This window comes from Hyla sarda, unplaced genomic scaffold, assembly GCF_029499605.1.
Source record: "Hyla sarda isolate aHylSar1 unplaced genomic scaffold, aHylSar1.hap1 scaffold_1671, whole genome shotgun sequence".
Classification (NCBI taxonomy): Eukaryota; Metazoa; Chordata; class Amphibia; order Anura; family Hylidae; genus Hyla; species Hyla sarda.
Genome location: NW_026608311.1, coordinates 1 through 16155, shown reverse-complemented (window position 1 = coordinate 16155; position 16155 = coordinate 1). Strand labels below are relative to the sequence as shown.

The 16155-nt window shown below is 43.8% G+C and overlaps 4 non-coding genes and 1 pseudogene across 4 annotated transcripts; all 5 read right to left on the bottom strand.

The window, feature by feature from the left end:
• Positions 1 to 788: 788 nt before the first annotated feature.
• LOC130311783 (U2 spliceosomal RNA) lies at positions 789 to 964 on the bottom strand (annotated as a pseudogene).
• A 6788-nt stretch (positions 965 to 7752) lies between these two features.
• Positions 7753 to 7943, bottom strand: LOC130311790 (U2 spliceosomal RNA). Its single transcript, XR_008860075.1, has one exon. It is a non-coding gene; the product is annotated as a U2 spliceosomal RNA (small nuclear RNA).
• Positions 7944 to 10032: 2089 nt separating this feature from the next.
• LOC130311789 (U2 spliceosomal RNA) lies at positions 10033 to 10223 on the bottom strand. The gene has a single exon (XR_008860074.1). It is a non-coding gene; the product is annotated as a U2 spliceosomal RNA (small nuclear RNA).
• Positions 10224 to 12313: 2090 nt separating this feature from the next.
• On the bottom strand, positions 12314 to 12504 carry LOC130311782 (U2 spliceosomal RNA). The gene has a single exon (XR_008860072.1). It is a non-coding gene; the product is annotated as a U2 spliceosomal RNA (small nuclear RNA).
• Positions 12505 to 14593: 2089 nt separating this feature from the next.
• LOC130311770 (U2 spliceosomal RNA) lies at positions 14594 to 14784 on the bottom strand. Its single transcript, XR_008860061.1, has one exon. It is a non-coding gene; the product is annotated as a U2 spliceosomal RNA (small nuclear RNA).
• Between the last annotated feature and the right edge of the window lie 1371 nt (positions 14785 to 16155).

Here is a 16155-nt window from a genome sequence, read left to right as displayed (position 1 = left end):
GCTGAAAGTAGGCCAGAATGTCAGTCCATGTTGGAGCAGGTTTAGATACAGTCTAAAGCATAGATCTCAAAGTCTGTGCACAGAATTTAGCAAGGGCCTCGCACCTTCTGATGCATCAGGTAGGTGCACAATAGCATAGCCTAACCCTCTGTACTTTGGTCTATATTGATGCGGGACATAGACAGCCAGCTGATGACCAATCCATTAGTGCAATGGATGGCTGGAAGCATTTGTCTTTGCCTTTGCAATACCACAGAAGCAATGCATGGTCAATGTACAGCAATGACACACCTGTGTGAACAGCCAGGAGACCCCCCCCCCCCCCATGTTATGTTACATAGTTACATAGTTAGTACGGTCGAAAAAAGACATATGTCCATCACGTTCAACCAGGGAATTAAGGGGTAGGGGTGTGGCGCGATATTGGGGAAGGGATGAGATTTTATATTTCTTCATAAGCATTAATCTTATTTTGTCAATTAGGAACATTCAGCACCCACCCGCTATCAAGGCAGCTGCCTATCATGTCATGCCCTACCTGCACAGGTGTGCTGGCTACTCAAATGATCCAATTAAGGAGGCCATTTAGTCAGCAGCAGCAGAAGTCCTGTGCCTGGACGCTCCAACAGGGGCCAGACACAAGCAGAAGCAGAAGCAGCAGAAGCAGCAGCAGCACCACCTTTTGTTTTTTGGCTGCAGCAGCAGCAAGGCCCACAGGGCTGGCTAGCTGGCTAGCCAGCAAGCAGGTAGCAATGAAAGTAGGAATCTTTCTTTTTAACCCTGTAAGGGGGTGGTGCACTGTACCCGAAGATACTGCCATATCGGGTCAATGCATAGGGCGACGGAAGCAAGCTTCGAAATCGGCCCCCGTTCTCAAAAATCCATTTAATATATGGTCCCCAGATAGGGGACGTATCAGATATTAAACTGATAAGAACAGATTTTTTACTTTTAGATATAATATTCTTAGACTAAAAGACCTTACGCAGTCCAGATTATACTTAGTCTGCTAAAAGCATATTCCACAGATGTAGATTCCAAAGACTTTTAGCCACTTTGTGACCTAATCTTTTTTTATCCAATAAATAGAAAACATACATCTCACTAAGAGCTAGGCGAACACAATCTTTAGAGGTAATAGTGTCTCTTTTAAAAAGAAGAATATTCCTCGTCTTCCATAGTGCAATTTTAATACAATTTATACTAATCCACAAAACCCGAGACTTTTCCACAGATAAAACATTATAAAATCCATATAAAATAACTTCATGATTTAAAAAATTAAGATCAGAAATGAATTTTAGTAAGGGTCCTATCAAATGCCATATCTCTTGGGCGTAAAAACAGTTCCAAAAAAGGTGTAAAACTGTTTCCTCACTAGGACACCCCATTCTCGGGCACTTTGCACTACGACACAATCCTCTTCTGTGTTGGAATTCTCTGGTAGGCAAACATTGATGTGCTATCTGCCAGGCCAGATCTTTTAAGTCATTAGATAAGAATCCCATATTCACCATCCTCCAAACTCTTAGAGATTTCTCAGTGGAATAATTAGATATTAAGCAAATCTGTTCTATCTTCCTGATTTCAGGAACTAATTTTCGTGCATTACTACAAATTTCTTGACTAAAATTAGCAATGCCATAAATACGAATAATCTTTTCTAAAACCACATAGTGCGCTGGGGGAATAAATAAGATTGGGGACGTTAAAGGTAAGGTTATCCACTTTCTTTTTCTAAAAATGTGACCTGCAGCATATTTTAAAAAATAAGACCAATAACAGTTTCTTTGCAAGCCATTAAAACACATAGAAAAAAAGTGAATATATAAAAACCTTTTTAAATCAGGCACATCCTTACCCCCCAATTTCTTTGTCTTCATCATTACATCTCTCCTGAGTTTATCCATTTTAGACCCCCATAAAAAATGAAAGCAAATCTTGTTTAAAAACTTTAAGGTGCGTTCACTCGGTGGGAAAACCAAGCTTAAATATAGCATGATAGGTAGCAACAAAGCTTTCATTATCAGTACTTTTCCTTCTATTGTTAATTTCCTCATTTTCCAAAAACTTATTTTCTTTTGCACTTTCTCTTTGACGATGGACCAGCTTTCCTCTCCATTATTTTCATTGTCAAAGATGACACCCAAGATTTTGATTTTATCATATTGCACATTCACCTCCGTATTGCCCCAATTCCCTATTGCAAAGCAATCACATTTATTTTTATTTAATTTGAAGCCAGAGCCCTCACAAAAAAATTCTGTCTGTCTGATAGCACGTTTCAGGGATGGTTCATCTGGACATAGAATATTAACATCATCCATGTATGCTATCGTCTTTACGCTCTGTCCTCCACTTCCAGGGATTGGCACTCCTCTAATGAGCTTATCTTTTCTCAAAACATTCAACAGAGGTTCTATTGCACATATGAAAAGAATGGGTGATAGGGGGCACCCCTGTTTCACCCCAGACTGTAAACATACCTCTTGGGATAAAAAACCGTTAATTAAAATACGACTAAAACAGTTTTTATATAAAAGTGCAATTTTTCCAACAATAAAATCAGGAAAATTCATTTTCTTTAAAACCAACCATAAAAAATCATGAGAAACACGGTCATAAGCCTTTTGAAAATCCAAGGATAAAATTGCCAATTTCTGATCACATTGTTTCTGATACCATAAAACATCTTTTACAAGGTTTAGATGATCACTTATTTTCCTTCCAGGTACTCCGCATACTTGGTCACTGTGTATAACCTTAGAAATTACCTGCTTGAGCCTATTTGCTAAAATTTTTGCTAAAACCTTATAGTCTGTATTTAGCAGGGTAATAGGCCTCCAATTTTCTAATTTAGAGATGTCTCCTTTTTTAAAAATCAGAGTAACAACACCATCTCTCCAGGACGCAGGTAAAATCTCAGATTTAAAAGCACAGTTAAAAATACCTAAAAGATCATCTTTTAAAATGGACCAAAAACACAGATAAAATTCAACTGGCAACCCATCCGAACCAGGTGTTTTACCATTTAAAAAACTCTTAAAAGTGCTTAAAAGTTCAGGTAAAAAGATTTCATCACAAAGGCTCTCTTGGTCAGTTTTGTCAAGTTTTGAATCCAAGGTATCTAAAACATCATTAGTAAAGGAAATATCAATATCTTTTTTATTAAAAAGCTCCTGATAAAATACTTGTGCTTCTCGCAACATCTCTTCATTAGTTATCTTCCCTTCTATTACAGATATCATTTCTTTCTTTCCCACCACCTTCTTAAAAAAGAATCTCGAACACTTTTCATCATTCTCCAGACATTGCACCTTGCTGTTAAAAATCATTTCTTTTCCTTTTTGACTAATGGCATTTTTTATTTCATTCTTTGTCTGAGCAATAACATCATCCATCTCAAGCCCGGCTTGCTTTAGTTTATAATATGTTTGGATTTTAGTGTTTAACATTTTAAACCATAACTTTTTCTCCTTAGCCTTTTGGATGCCCACACGGATAAAAAACAGTTTAGTCCACTTTTTAACATCCTCCCACCAATCCAAAATATTTTTATATTGGGATTGACGCAATCTCCATTTGTTATAAGCAGCAATAAAATCATTTTTTGTTTTCATGTCCTCTAATAAAGTAGTGTTGAGCTTCCAAACGCCTCTGCCTTTCTCTAGGCCAGGTAAAGTGACATGTGCATGTAATAACTTATGATCAGAGAAAATATTCGATAAAAGAGAAACCTCAACTAGATTAAAACTTTCCGATAAAAAAATAAAATCAATCCTGGATTTGCAGACATTATTTTCCCATGTGTAACCAGGGTCGTCTGGGTATTTTCTCCTCCAGACATCGGTAAAGTTAAAATCCTCAGTCATACTCTTAATCTGTTTCTCTGTTTTATCCACTCTGACATGCACACTTCCACTCTCACGATGATCACCACTCATACAACAATTAAAATCTCCAGCCATTAAAATAGGTGTTGAACCTGGGATAAAAGCCTGAATATCATTAATCAAGTCGGCTCTCTCATTTTTTTCAGGAGAAGCATAGATGTTAAAAAGCTTAATCTCTGAGCCATTGTACTTAATATTAACTAATAGCGCTCTACCAGGTATAATTTCTAAGAAGGACAAAACTTGTACATCTGAACCTCTAAACAAGATCCCAACACCTGAAGATCTGTTCAGATTGTCACCCGACCAGACCGATGGTCCCAAAGTCCAGCTACGACAAAGGTCCTCATAATTTGGACTATGTTCAATTCCACATTCTTGTAAAAAGAACAGAGAACAGTCCAAGGTCTCTAAAAAACTAAACAAAGCAGCCCTTCTCGTAGGGCTCTTTAGACCTCTCACATTAAGAGAGGAGCACTTTAAGGAAGCTATTCGCTACTGGAGTTTGAGTCCGATATGAAACCCACAGGTGACTCCGGGCTTTCGAACTCTTTGATATTTTTTGGATCGGACGCTGATCTTATAGAAGGCCTCCATGCATGTTGACTGTCCTCACATTCGTCTGAGCTTTTTTTGACAGGCCGTTTAATGCCAAGTTGTGGCTCATCTCCAAGTTCCTTCTTCCGCTTGATCTCCTTCACGCCAACCTCCATGGCTTCACTGCTCACTAGTGACCCTCCACCACCAGAACCCTCCACAGAAGGTCTCCCCTCTGTCTCAGGCACAGCAGAAAGGTCCATAAGCTCCGCCACGACATGAGAAGTTACAGCCGGCTTTTCTGAAGGCGCCTCAGACCGCTGGGGTGCTTTCGCAGGTGGTACTTCAGCTTGCACTACACCCACTCTCCCCGCTACACGGTCAGCCCACGATCTAGCTACACTGGAACGGAGACTGCAATCTTTAAAGGCATGGCCTTCTTCACCACAAATGTTGCAGACGATTTTAGCACAGTCCTTAGAAACATGGCCTTCTTGATTGCACCGACCACAGCGAACTGTAGTGTCCGTGCAAACTTCCATAGTATGTCCGAATTTCTTACATTTCCTACAAAAAGTAGGCATCTCGGGATAAAACAAATAGCCCTTATCCCGACCGATAGAAAAGTTGGAGGGTGGATGACACAACCCTCCAATGCCAGTAGCATCCTCCTTCATTTTCACAAAAAACTTATGTTTCCCCGTCCATAGGTCTTCTGAATTCATCACCTTATGGGAATACTTAACAGAACTGCAGTATTTCCCCAAAAAGAGCTCAATATGGGACACAGTCACAAAGGGATTGTGCATACACACAACTAGAGGAATATCGCCTCCAGTATACAACACTGTGACCGTGATCCCATCAAGCTCAGCAAGGTCTTGATTGCTTTTCAGCTTCTCAAAAAGATTCTGGCATGCATAAGCAGAGTCCAGAGTTAGGATGAAGCTGCCCTTCCGAGGATCTCTGAGACAGACGATGTTCTCTTTCTTCACCCCAAGAAGCTTGTAGAGAGTTTCTTTCACAAAATAAGAAAGTTGGACGAGTTCTTGCTTGTCTTCATCAACATCAAAGCGAAAGGAAAAACGAATCCGCGTTTCACCGGATGTAAGGTAACGGATGCGAACACCCATCTTGTCGATCGCCTTTTCGGTTCCTCGTAGCAGCCCCCCTTGGAAAAGGTAGGACAAACTCCCAGGATCCTCCTGACCAGACACTTGATCTAGCCAAAAGGCCGAGAAGCGATAACCGTGAAAGGGGCGGGCCCAACAAGGTCCCCTTCATGGGCACTATCACTGCTTGCTGTCAGGGAGGCTGCCAGACAATTTTCCATGCACACTCTGGGCTGGGGGGCAGTCAACCACCAGTACACACAGCAGAACCTAAACCCATACCATTATTGCTAAGCAGCAAGACAGGGGCCCATTGCACTCCCACGGGGCCTTTTTAAATGCAATCCATAACCCGGATTTGCCAGGAACCCTTCTTACTCCTCCTACTTGCATGTGACACTGGGCTTAGGATCTGCATAGGAAACACACACACAAGCACACACCTACCTTTGTTGCCTGCAGATGCCTCCTTGGCTGTCCCCAAACGGTATCAAACCAACACCCACGGGAAGCTGTAAGCATAGAGGACATGCCTGCACCCCATTGGACTTACCTGTGTGGGTTAAATCCGGGTTATTTGACAACCTATGGCGGTGATGGTTCTGCTCAGGCAGAGCAGTGCTGATGCTCCTCATAAAGCTGTCGCTGCTGTGAAGGTTCTAGGTGACATCACAAATCCCTTTGGTTACATACACAACAAAGCTGGGTTGTTGTTGTTTACACTCTGCAAGGCCTGTGGAAGTGAGTGACATCATAGCACTGTAGTTCTGAGGGTTCAAGATGGATGCAACAATCTCCTGTTGCTTCTATGAAGGCCGTAATAGACGACATCACCAAACAGCTCCATAGTCACATACACAGCAAAGGAGAGATGTTGTTTACACCTAGTGATGTCAGTGGTATTGAGTGACATCACAGCACAGTGCTAAGGCTCCTGGGCCTGGACACAGCAGCGGCTGCAATATCTCAACGGAGAATACGTTTATATCTATATGTGTGTGTGCGCATATATATATATATATATATATATATATATATTTCTCCGCCGAAATCACTTTTAAACCCATTTCCACCTTTTTTTCCCTTCTCTTCCTCTTACTTTTTTTTCACGTTTTTTTACGTTTTTCTCCTTTTCGCCTCTTTTCTGGGCGTATTATTCTTCTTTTTCTTCTTTTTTTTCGTCTAATGCATACCCCATCAGTGCAGCAATGCTTATTCAATACCGCCAGCAGATGGAGACACTGGGGGATAATTTTCTAAGGATTTATACTGATTTTTCCTGTCTGAATTTGTCGCACAGAAAGTTGCAGGCCAAATATGTGTGACATTTCTGCGACTTTAGCTTCTAGAGCATTTTTACAACATTATACATAGGTGCTGAATACATAAAAAGCGACTGTTCAGCGACAGACAAGTCGCATCGGCTGAAAGTAGGCCAGAATGTCAGTCCATGTTGGAGCAGGTTTAGATACAGTCTAAAGCATAGATCTCAAAGTCTGTGCACAGAATTTAGCAAGGGCCTCGCACCTTCTGATGCATCAGGTAGGTGCACAATAGCATAGCCTAACCCTCTGTACTTTGGTCTATATTGATGCGGGACATAGACAGCCAGCTGATGACCAATCCATTAGTGCAATGGATGGCTGGAAGCATTTGTCTTTGCCTTTGCAATACCACAGAAGCAATGCATGGTCAATGTACAGCAATGACACACCTGTGTGAACAGCCAGGAGACCCCCCCCCCCCCATGTTATGTTACATAGTTACATAGTTAGTACGGTCGAAAAAAGACATATGTCCATCACGTTCAACCAGGGAATTAAGGGGTAGGGGTGTGGCGCGATATTGGGGAAGGGATGAGATTTTATATTTCTTCATAAGCATTAATCTTATTTTGTCAATTAGGAACATTCAGCACCCACCCGCTATCAAGGCAGCTGCCTATCATGTCATGCCCTACCTGCACAGGTGTGCTGGCTACTCAAATGATCCAATTAAGGAGGCCATTTAGTCAGCAGCAGCAGAAGTCCTGTGCCTGGACGCTCCAACAGGGGCCAGACACAAGCAGAAGCAGAAGCAGCAGAAGCAGCAGCAGCACCACCTTTTGTTTTTTGGCTGCAGCAGCAGCAAGGCCCACAGGGCTGGCTAGCTGGCTAGCCAGCAAGCAGGTAGCAATGAAAGTAGGAATCTTTCTTTTTAACCCTGTAAGGGGGTGGTGCACTGTACCCGAAGATACTGCCATATCGGGTCAATGCATAGGGCGACGGAAGCAAGCTTCGAAATCGGCCCCCGTTCTCAAAAATCCATTTAATATATGGTCCCCAGATAGGGGACGTATCAGATATTAAACTGATAAGAACAGATACTACACTTGATCTTAGCCAAAAGGCCGAGAAGCGATAACCGTGAAAGGGGCGGGCCCAACAAGGTCCCCTTCATGGGCACTATCACTGCTTGCTGTCAGGGAGGCTGCCAGACAATTTTCCATGCACACTCTGGGCTGGGGGGCAGTCAACCACCAGTACACACAGCAGAACCTAAACCCATACCATTATTGCTAAGCAGCAAGACAGGGGCCCATTGCACTCCCACGGGGCCTTTTTAAATGCAATCCATAACCCGGATTTGCCAGGAACCCTTCTTACTCCTCCTACTTGCATGTGACACTGGGCTTAGGATCTGCATAGGAAACACACACACAAGCACACACCTACCTTTGTTGCCTGCAGATGCCTCCTTGGCTGTCCCCAAACGGTATCAAACCAACACCCACGGGAAGCTGTAAGCATAGAGGACATGCCTGCACCCCATTGGACTTACCTGTGTGGGTTAAATCCGGGTTATTTGACAACCTATGGCGGTGATGGTTCTGCTCAGGCAGAGCAGTGCTGATGCTCCTCATAAAGCTGTCGCTGCTGTGAAGGTTCTAGGTGACATCACAAATCCCTTTGGTTACATACACAACAAAGCTGGGTTGTTGTTGTTTACACTCTGCAAGGCCTGTGGAAGTGAGTGACATCATAGCACTGTAGTTCTGAGGGTTCAAGATGGATGCAACAATCTCCTGTTGCTTCTATGAAGGCCGTAATAGACGACATCACCAAACAGCTCCATAGTCACATACACAGCAAAGGAGAGATGTTGTTTACACCTAGTGATGTCAGTGGTATTGAGTGACATCACAGCACAGTGCTAAGGCTCCTGGGCCTGGACACAGCAGCGGCTGCAATATCTCAACGGAGAATACGTTTATATCTATATGTGTGTGTGCGCATATATATATATATATATATATATATATATATATATATATATATATTCTCCGCCGAAATCACTTTTAAACCCATTTCCACCTTTTTTTCCCTTCTCTTCCTCTTACTTTTTTTTCACGTTTTTTTACGTTTTTCTCCTTTTCGCCTCTTTTCTGGGCGTATTATTCTTCTTTTTCTTCTTTTTTTTCGTCTAATGCATACCCCATCAGTGCAGCAATGCTTATTCAATACCGCCAGCAGATGGAGACACTGGGGGATAATTTTCTAAGGATTTATACTGATTTTTCCTGTCTGAATTTGTCGCACAGAAAGTTGCAGGCCAAATATGTGTGACATTTCTGCGACTTTAGCTTCTAGAGCATTTTTACAACATTATACATAGGTGCTGAATACATAAAAAGCGACTGTTCAGCGACAGACAAGTCGCATCGGCTGAAAGTAGGCCAGAATGTCAGTCCATGTTGGAGCAGGTTTAGATACAGTCTAAAGCATAGATCTCAAAGTCTGTGCACAGAATTTAGCAAGGGCCTCGCACCTTCTGATGCATCAGGTAGGTGCACAATAGCATAGCCTAACCCTCTGTACTTTGGTCTATATTGATGCGGGACATAGACAGCCAGCTGATGACCAATCCATTAGTGCAATGGATGGCTGGAAGCATTTGTCTTTGCCTTTGCAATACCACAGAAGCAATGCATGGTCAATGTACAGCAATGACACACCTGTGTGAACAGCCAGGAGACCCCCCCCCCCCCATGTTATGTTACATAGTTACATAGTTAGTACGGTCGAAAAAAGACATATGTCCATCACGTTCAACCAGGGAATTAAGGGGTAGGGGTGTGGCGCGATATTGGGGAAGGGATGAGATTTTATATTTCTTCATAAGCATTAATCTTATTTTGTCAATTAGGAACATTCAGCACCCACCCGCTATCAAGGCAGCTGCCTATCATGTCATGCCCTACCTGCACAGGTGTGCTGGCTACTCAAATGATCCAATTAAGGAGGCCATTTAGTCAGCAGCAGCAGAAGTCCTGTGCCTGGACGCTCCAACAGGGGCCAGACACAAGCAGAAGCAGAAGCAGCAGAAGCAGCAGCAGCACCACCTTTTGTTTTTTGGCTGCAGCAGCAGCAAGGCCCACAGGGCTGGCTAGCTGGCTAGCCAGCAAGCAGGTAGCAATGAAAGTAGGAATCTTTCTTTTTAACCCTGTAAGGGGGTGGTGCACTGTACCCGAAGATACTGCCATATCGGGTCAATGCATAGGGCGACGGAAGCAAGCTTCGAAATCGGCCCCCGTTCTCAAAAATCCATTTAATATATGGTCCCCAGATAGGGGACGTATCAGATATTAAACTGATAAGAACAGATACTACACTTGATCTTAGCCAAAAGGCCGAGAAGCGATAACCGTGAAAGGGGCGGGCCCAACAAGGTCCCCTTCATGGGCACTATCACTGCTTGCTGTCAGGGAGGCTGCCAGACAATTTTCCATGCACACTCTGGGCTGGGGGGCAGTCAACCACCAGTACACACAGCAGAACCTAAACCCATACCATTATTGCTAAGCAGCAAGACAGGGGCCCATTGCACTCCCACGGGGCCTTTTTAAATGCAATCCATAACCCGGATTTGCCAGGAACCCTTCTTACTCCTCCTACTTGCATGTGACACTGGGCTTAGGATCTGCATAGGAAACACACACACAAGCACACACCTACCTTTGTTGCCTGCAGATGCCTCCTTGGCTGTCCCCAAACGGTATCAAACCAACACCCACGGGAAGCTGTAAGCATAGAGGACATGCCTGCACCCCATTGGACTTACCTGTGTGGGTTAAATCCGGGTTATTTGACAACCTATGGCGGTGATGGTTCTGCTCAGGCAGAGCAGTGCTGATGCTCCTCATAAAGCTGTCGCTGCTGTGAAGGTTCTAGGTGACATCACAAATCCCTTTGGTTACATACACAACAAAGCTGGGTTGTTGTTGTTTACACTCTGCAAGGCCTGTGGAAGTGAGTGACATCATAGCACTGTAGTTCTGAGGGTTCAAGATGGATGCAACAATCTCCTGTTGCTTCTATGAAGGCCGTAATAGACGACATCACCAAACAGCTCCATAGTCACATACACAGCAAAGGAGAGATGTTGTTTACACCTAGTGATGTCAGTGGTATTGAGTGACATCACAGCACAGTGCTAAGGCTCCTGGGCCTGGACACAGCAGCGGCTGCAATATCTCAACGGAGAATACGTTTATATCTATATGTGTGTGTGCGCATATATATATATATATATATATATATATATATATATATATATATATTTCTCCGCCGAAATCACTTTTAAACCCATTTCCACCTTTTTTTCCCTTCTCTTCCTCTTACTTTTTTTTCACGTTTTTTTACGTTTTTCTCCTTTTCGCCTCTTTTCTGGGCGTATTATTCTTCTTTTTCTTCTTTTTTTTCGTCTAATGCATACCCCATCAGTGCAGCAATGCTTATTCAATACCGCCAGCAGATGGAGACACTGGGGGATAATTTTCTAAGGATTTATACTGATTTTTCCTGTCTGAATTTGTCGCACAGAAAGTTGCAGGCCAAATATGTGTGACATTTCTGCGACTTTAGCTTCTAGAGCATTTTTACAACATTATACATAGGTGCTGAATACATAAAAAGCGACTGTTCAGCGACAGACAAGTCGCATCGGCTGAAAGTAGGCCAGAATGTCAGTCCATGTTGGAGCAGGTTTAGATACAGTCTAAAGCATAGATCTCAAAGTCTGTGCACAGAATTTAGCAAGGGCCTCGCACCTTCTGATGCATCAGGTAGGTGCACAATAGCATAGCCTAACCCTCTGTACTTTGGTCTATATTGATGCGGGACATAGACAGCCAGCTGATGACCAATCCATTAGTGCAATGGATGGCTGGAAGCATTTGTCTTTGCCTTTGCAATACCACAGAAGCAATGCATGGTCAATGTACAGCAATGACACACCTGTGTGAACAGCCAGGAGACCCCCCCCCCCCCATGTTATGTTACATAGTTACATAGTTAGTACGGTCGAAAAAAGACATATGTCCATCACGTTCAACCAGGGAATTAAGGGGTAGGGGTGTGGCGCGATATTGGGGAAGGGATGAGATTTTATATTTCTTCATAAGCATTAATCTTATTTTGTCAATTAGGAACATTCAGCACCCACCCGCTATCAAGGCAGCTGCCTATCATGTCATGCCCTACCTGCACAGGTGTGCTGGCTACTCAAATGATCCAATTAAGGAGGCCATTTAGTCAGCAGCAGCAGAAGTCCTGTGCCTGGACGCTCCAACAGGGGCCAGACACAAGCAGAAGCAGAAGCAGCAGAAGCAGCAGCAGCACCACCTTTTGTTTTTTGGCTGCAGCAGCAGCAAGGCCCACAGGGCTGGCTAGCTGGCTAGCCAGCAAGCAGGTAGCAATGAAAGTAGGAATCTTTCTTTTTAACCCTGTAAGGGGGTGGTGCACTGTACCCGAAGATACTGCCATATCGGGTCAATGCATAGGGCGACGGAAGCAAGCTTCGAAATCGGCCCCCGTTCTCAAAAATCCATTTAATATATGGTCCCCAGATAGGGGACGTATCAGATATTAAACTGATAAGAACAGATACTACACTTGATCTTAGCCAAAAGGCCGAGAAGCGATAACCGTGAAAGGGGCGGGCCCAACAAGGTCCCCTTCATGGGCACTATCACTGCTTGCTGTCAGGGAGGCTGCCAGACAATTTTCCATGCACACTCTGGGCTGGGGGGCAGTCAACCACCAGTACACACAGCAGAACCTAAACCCATACCATTATTGCTAAGCAGCAAGACAGGGGCCCATTGCACTCCCACGGGGCCTTTTTAAATGCAATCCATAACCCGGATTTGCCAGGAACCCTTCTTACTCCTCCTACTTGCATGTGACACTGGGCTTAGGATCTGCATAGGAAACACACACACAAGCACACACCTACCTTTGTTGCCTGCAGATGCCTCCTTGGCTGTCCCCAAACGGTATCAAACCAACACCCACGGGAAGCTGTAAGCATAGAGGACATGCCTGCACCCCATTGGACTTACCTGTGTGGGTTAAATCCGGGTTATTTGACAACCTATGGCGGTGATGGTTCTGCTCAGGCAGAGCAGTGCTGATGCTCCTCATAAAGCTGTCGCTGCTGTGAAGGTTCTAGGTGACATCACAAATCCCTTTGGTTACATACACAACAAAGCTGGGTTGTTGTTGTTTACACTCTGCAAGGCCTGTGGAAGTGAGTGACATCATAGCACTGTAGTTCTGAGGGTTCAAGATGGATGCAACAATCTCCTGTTGCTTCTATGAAGGCCGTAATAGACGACATCACCAAACAGCTCCATAGTCACATACACAGCAAAGGAGAGATGTTGTTTACACCTAGTGATGTCAGTGGTATTGAGTGACATCACAGCACAGTGCTAAGGCTCCTGGGCCTGGACACAGCAGCGGCTGCAATATCTCAACGGAGAATACGTTTATATCTATATGTGTGTGTGCGCATATATATATATATATATATATATATATATATATATATATATATATTCTCCGCCGAAATCACTTTTAAACCCATTTCCACCTTTTTTTCCCTTCTCTTCCTCTTACTTTTTTTTCACGTTTTTTTACGTTTTTCTCCTTTTCGCCTCTTTTCTGGGCGTATTATTCTTCTTTTTCTTCTTTTTTTTCGTCTAATGCATACCCCATCAGTGCAGCAATGCTTATTCAATACCGCCAGCAGATGGAGACACTGGGGGATAATTTTCTAAGGATTTATACTGATTTTTCCTGTCTGAATTTGTCGCACAGAAAGTTGCAGGCCAAATATGTGTGACATTTCTGCGACTTTAGCTTCTAGAGCATTTTTACAACATTATACATAGGTGCTGAATACATAAAAAGCGACTGTTCAGCGACAGACAAGTCGCATCGGCTGAAAGTAGGCCAGAATGTCAGTCCATGTTGGAGCAGGTTTAGATACAGTCTAAAGCATAGATCTCAAAGTCTGTGCACAGAATTTAGCAAGGGCCTCGCACCTTCTGATGCATCAGGTAGGTGCACAATAGCATAGCCTAACCCTCTGTACTTTGGTCTATATTGATGCGGGACATAGACAGCCAGCTGATGACCAATCCATTAGTGCAATGGATGGCTGGAAGCATTTGTCTTTGCCTTTGCAATACCACAGAAGCAATGCATGGTCAATGTACAGCAATGACACACCTGTGTGAACAGCCAGGAGACCCCCCCCCCCCCATGTTATGTTACATAGTTACATAGTTAGTACGGTCGAAAAAAGACATATGTCCATCACGTTCAACCAGGGAATTAAGGGGTAGGGGTGTGGCGCGATATTGGGGAAGGGATGAGATTTTATATTTCTTCATAAGCATTAATCTTATTTTGTCAATTAGGAACATTCAGCACCCACCCGCTATCAAGGCAGCTGCCTATCATGTCATGCCCTACCTGCACAGGTGTGCTGGCTACTCAAATGATCCAATTAAGGAGGCCATTTAGTCAGCAGCAGCAGAAGTCCTGTGCCTGGACGCTCCAACAGGGGCCAGACACAAGCAGAAGCAGAAGCAGCAGAAGCAGCAGCAGCACCACCTTTTGTTTTTTGGCTGCAGCAGCAGCAAGGCCCACAGGGCTGGCTAGCTGGCTAGCCAGCAAGCAGGTAGCAATGAAAGTAGGAATCTTTCTTTTTAACCCTGTAAGGGGGTGGTGCACTGTACCCGAAGATACTGCCATATCGGGTCAATGCATAGGGCGACGGAAGCAAGCTTCGAAATCGGCCCCCGTTCTCAAAAATCCATTTAATATATGGTCCCCAGATAGGGGACGTATCAGATATTAAACTGATAAGAACAGATACTACACTTGATCTTAGCCAAAAGGCCGAGAAGCGATAACCGTGAAAGGGGCGGGCCCAACAAGGTCCCCTTCATGGGCACTATCACTGCTTGCTGTCAGGGAGGCTGCCAGACAATTTTCCATGCACACTCTGGGCTGGGGGGCAGTCAACCACCAGTACACACAGCAGAACCTAAACCCATACCATTATTGCTAAGCAGCAAGACAGGGGCCCATTGCACTCCCACGGGGCCTTTTTAAATGCAATCCATAACCCGGATTTGCCAGGAACCCTTCTTACTCCTCCTACTTGCATGTGACACTGGGCTTAGGATCTGCATAGGAAACACACACACAAGCACACACCTACCTTTGTTGCCTGCAGATGCCTCCTTGGCTGTCCCCAAACGGTATCAAACCAACACCCACGGGAAGCTGTAAGCATAGAGGACATGCCTGCACCCCATTGGACTTACCTGTGTGGGTTAAATCCGGGTTATTTGACAACCTATGGCGGTGATGGTTCTGCTCAGGCAGAGCAGTGCTGATGCTCCTCATAAAGCTGTCGCTGCTGTGAAGGTTCTAGGTGACATCACAAATCCCTTTGGTTACATACACAACAAAGCTGGGTTGTTGTTGTTTACACTCTGCAAGGCCTGTGGAAGTGAGTGACATCATAGCACTGTAGTTCTGAGGGTTCAAGATGGATGCAACAATCTCCTGTTGCTTCTATGAAGGCCGTAATAGACGACATCACCAAACAGCTCCATAGTCACATACACAGCAAAGGAGAGATGTTGTTTACACCTAGTGATGTCAGTGGTATTGAGTGACATCACAGCACAGTGCTAAGGCTCCTGGGCCTGGACACAGCAGCGGCTGCAATATCTCAACGGAGAATACGTTTATATCTATATGTGTGTGTGCGCATATATATATATATATATATATATATATATATATATATATATATATTCTCCGCCGAAATCACTTTTAAACCCATTTCCACCTTTTTTTCCCTTCTCTTCCTCTTACTTTTTTTTCACGTTTTTTTACGTTTTTCTCCTTTTCGCCTCTTTTCTGGGCGTATTATTCTTCTTTTTCTTCTTTTTTTTCGTCTAATGCATACCCCATCAGTGCAGCAATGCTTATTCAATACCGCCAGCAGATGGAGACACTGGGGGATAATTTTCTAAGGATTTATACTGATTTTTCCTGTCTGAATTTGTCGCACAGAAAGTTGCAGGCCAAATATGTGTGACATTTCTGCGACTTTAGCTTCTAGAGCATTTTTACAACATTATACATAGGTGCTGAATACATAAAAAGCGACTGTTCAGCGACAGACAAGTCGCATCGGCTGAAAGTAGGCCAGAATGTCAGTCCATGTTGGAGCAGGTTTAGATACAGTCTAAAGCATAGATCTCA